This window comes from Oratosquilla oratoria, chromosome 30 (assembly GCF_046742065.1).
Source record: "Oratosquilla oratoria isolate Oo_2021 chromosome 30, ASM4674206v1, whole genome shotgun sequence".
In the NCBI taxonomy this organism is placed as follows: domain Eukaryota; kingdom Metazoa; phylum Arthropoda; class Malacostraca; order Stomatopoda; family Squillidae; genus Oratosquilla; species Oratosquilla oratoria.
This window is the reverse complement of record NC_134806.1, coordinates 51351133-51355177: the sequence shown is the minus strand read 5'-3', so window position 1 is coordinate 51355177 and position 4045 is coordinate 51351133. Positions and strand designations below refer to the sequence as shown.

At 38.1% G+C, this 4045-nt stretch overlaps 1 non-coding gene across 1 annotated transcript; it reads right to left on the bottom strand.

The window, feature by feature from the left end:
• Positions 1–407: 407 nt before the first annotated feature.
• Positions 408–524, bottom strand: TRNAL-CAA (transfer RNA leucine (anticodon CAA)). Its single transcript has 2 exons — positions 487–524; positions 408–452 (listed from the first exon to the last, which is right to left on the bottom strand). It is a non-coding gene; the product is annotated as a tRNA-Leu (tRNA).
• Positions 525–4045: the final 3521 nt, after the last annotated feature.

The following is a 4045-nucleotide window of genomic DNA, read 5'->3' as shown; positions in this document are numbered from 1 at the left end:
ATTTCATAATACAGAAATTGCACAGCATATTGTAATTATTCTGAAAAATCCATTATCTTAGAAAATAAGTCGACAATTAATTTGTACTATTAACAGTACTATATCTTACAAGAGGTATTATTTTGTGTTAGAGTATATATATATATATATGTATATATATATATATATATATATATATATATATATATATATATATATATATATATATATATATATACATATACATATGTGTGATTAAATGTATACTTTACAAAGGCTGTGTTCACATGTATAATTCCACTCGGGAGTATTGTATGTACATTGTTTACATGAGCGTACCTTTATCTACAGTTGCGAGTCCATTTCATGACTCGGCACCTTTTCCCCTGGGGGACATCCATCCGAGCTCATCTCGTGAAAATTGAGCGTGTCAGAAGTGGGATTCGAACCCACGCCCTCAGAGAGGACCAGAACACCCAGCGTCCCTCCACCAGAGGGAAGGAAGTCCTTGAGTCTGGCGCCTTAGACCGCTCGGCCATCCTGACATGGACGAGGTGGAGTATAATTCATCTATCTATCGTGGGCGGCGGCGTGTTTCAAGGAGGGAGTGACCAGGTGTGCACAGAGAGCGTGTGGATCAAGGAGGATGGGAGGGAATAGAAGGGAGGGTAGTGAGTGGTGGGATGAAGTGAAGTGAAGAAGGTGCTACAAGAGAGGAAGCGACCATTCATGGATTGGTTGCAAAGTAGGTAAACACATGAGAGGTACAAAGATAAAAGAAGAGAAGCGAAACAAGATAAAAGAGGTAAAAAGGAGAGCATGTATAAAATTGGGGGAGAATATTATAGATTCTTTTTTAAAGTAACAAGAACATGTCTTGGAAGGAAGTTAAGAGAGGTGATCCAAGTAAAGAACGAAAGGTAAGAGGCTCAGATGGACAGATGTTAACGGAAGAGGAGGTATTAAGGGGAAGATGGGCAGAGCATTTTAGAGAACTGTAGTGTGTGGAGGAGAACAGAGAGGTATTGGTGGTGGGAGGCGCTAAGAAAAGTACGGTGATGGGAGAGGAAAATGGAGGAGAAATAAAAGATGAGGTACATGTAGTTTTGAAAATGATGAGAGCAGGTAAGGCACCTGAGTTGCATGGGTGTCATGCGGAGTGTCTGAAAAAGGGGAGGTACAGTAATAGCGGAGTGGCTAGTGAGGTTGTTTAATTGTGTCTGAGGGAGGGTAGAGTGCCGGAGGACTGGAGGAGTGTCTGTATAGTTCCATTTTACAAGGGCAAGGGAGACAAATGTGAGTGTAGTAGTTTTAGAAGGATCAGTATGTTGAATGTAGTTGGGAAGGCTTATGGGAGGGTTTTAAGTAAGAGGATTAGGAGAGGAACAGATGAAGTAATTGGTGAGGAACTGTGTGGGTTTAGATTTTTGTAATAGGGTAGATATGTGAAAAAAAATGGAAAAAGTTAAGGATGCTTTTTGGGGCCTTTATGGATTTGGAAAAGGCTTATGGCGGAGTAGACAGAAAGGCACTGTTGAATATTTTGTCGATATATAGTATTGGGGGACAGCTGTTAAGGGCAGTCAGGAGTTTTTACGAGAATAGTAGAGCCTATGTTAGAATTGAAAATGGAGAGAGCGAGTGGTTTGAGGTAAAGGTGGGGCTGCGTCAGGCATGTGCCATGTCACCTTGGCTGTTCAGTGTGCACATGGATGGGGTGTTGGGTGAGGGAGGAGGAGGTAAATGCGAGGGTAATGAGCAGGGGACTCGAGACGATTAAAGAAAATGGAGAAAAGTGGAAGGTGAGCCAGTTCTTGTTTGCTGACGACACTACGCTTGAGGCAGGGACAGAGGGGGGATTAAGGGAATTTGTGACGGAGTTTGGGAAGGTATGTGATAGGAAAAAGTTGAAGGGAAAAGTGGGTAAAAGCAGGGTGATTAAATGTGCAAGGGGAGAGGGTGGCATCGATCTGGAAGAAAGTCTTCCCTCCTTTTATGGCTGTACCCTTGTTAAGACTCCTTCACCGCCCTTTATCACACTTCTCGCTGCCATATTATCACCAAAGACAGAAACGTCGGTTATCTCTGGAAAAAAGTTATTATGTATTATCAGAATTTATTATCATTATTATTTTGTCAGAAATCTCGAGTCATTTCCGTGACAGTGATGTTGTTAGCACCATAAAAGAAATAGAGGGGAAAAATGTGTGTGTGTGTGTGTGTGTGTGTGTGTGTGTGTGTGTATGTGTGAGTGTGTGTGTGTGTTGCGTTGCAGCCCATCGTCAATAATTGTTATCCATCTTTTTCTGAACTTAATATTACTAAAACTTAATATTACTAAATAAAAATCCAATTAAATAGATATAAACACGTGACTAGTGGAGTTCCTCAGGGCTCGCTTTTGGGTCCCTTATTGTTCATTATGTATATAAAGGACTTGGACTAATGGATTATTAGTGATGTTAGTTTGCGGACGACACTAAATATAGGACGCCAAAATCAGGTCATTAGAAAACGGGATACTGCAGGAATATTTTACCAATAGTTCACATGGTCAGTGAAATGGCAAATGGACTTCAATATCTCAAAGTGCAAAATGTTAAACATAGGTGTAAGAGAGACTTGGGAGTGCTAGTGAGTCCTGACTCTAATCCAGGAAACAGTGCATTAGTACTAGGAATAGAGCTAACATAGCATTAGGTTTCATTGCAAGGACGGTTGCGAATAAAAGTGCAAAGGTAGTTATCAAACTCTATCTGGCGTTAGATCCATCCTTGACTATGCGGTACAGTTTTGGTGTCCATCCTATAGAATGGATATCAAATCATTAGAATCAATACAGATGGAGATGGCCAGAATGATACATTAACTTAGAAATTTACCTTACGAGGAGAGGCTTTGGCACCTTAACCTACACTAGTAAGACGTAGAGGGTGATCTAATGGAGGTGTTCGAGTGGATCAAAGGCTTTAGCAATAGTGACGCAGACTAGGTCATCATATTAAGACAACAGGGCAGGACTCACAGTAATGAATTTGAATTGGTTAAATTTAGATTTAAGAAGGAAATAGGCAAGAATTGGTTTACCAATAGGGTGGTCAACGAATGGAATAGACTTAGTAACCATATAGTGAATGCTGAAACTATCGGTCGTGATATATATATATATATATATATATATATATATATATATATATATATATATATATATATATATATATATATATATATAGGGATGACAGATGGTAAGATAGCACAACCTAGTGTAGTCCTTATGGTCTCTTGCAGTCTCCTTCATTCTTATATCCTTACGCGCATACTAAAAAAAATCATAATAAATAGGTTATTGTATATGTTATTTTTTTTTTTAAATTCCAACATTGTATTACATTCAAATACCTCTGCTGAAAGTTTATTCCATTCACAGAAAACGTGGCTGAAGAAAATGGTTGTTTTTACTTAAGGTCTTATATACGCCATGGCAATTTAACACATTTTTTATGTATTTATTTTCATTATTATCATTATCATTATTATAATTGTCATTATCATCCCATTTCACCTTAATATAGAAATTAATTTCTCAACACAAAAGGAAATGTGACGTATTTCTTTCCTAATGACGTCAAGTCGCACATTGAAAACGATAAACGTAATTCCTGGCACGTTAGAGTGGTAGAAAGCATTCATAGAGCTAAATACGTTAATTTGTGGAAAAAAAAAGTTATTTATGACTTTCGGTCAAAGAGGGAGGAGGGTGGGGGTTGTGATCCCCCAAAATACACTAATTACCCACCACCATCCCACAAATTCTATGTGAAATCGTTTTCTCTTTTTCTGCATGAGGAGACAGACATGCAGGGATGACCCGTCTCGGTTTATAGATAGATTTTCATAAATAATAAAACAATTTATGGTACCATACTTTATGTAATAAAATTCATTTCATTACATGTTCATACAATGAAAATGATAAAATTGTTATGCGCCTGAGGACTCAATTTTAAAGTTACTCATAAAATAATGAATCAGTACGTACATTCTTTCAATAGCAAAAGCACGATAA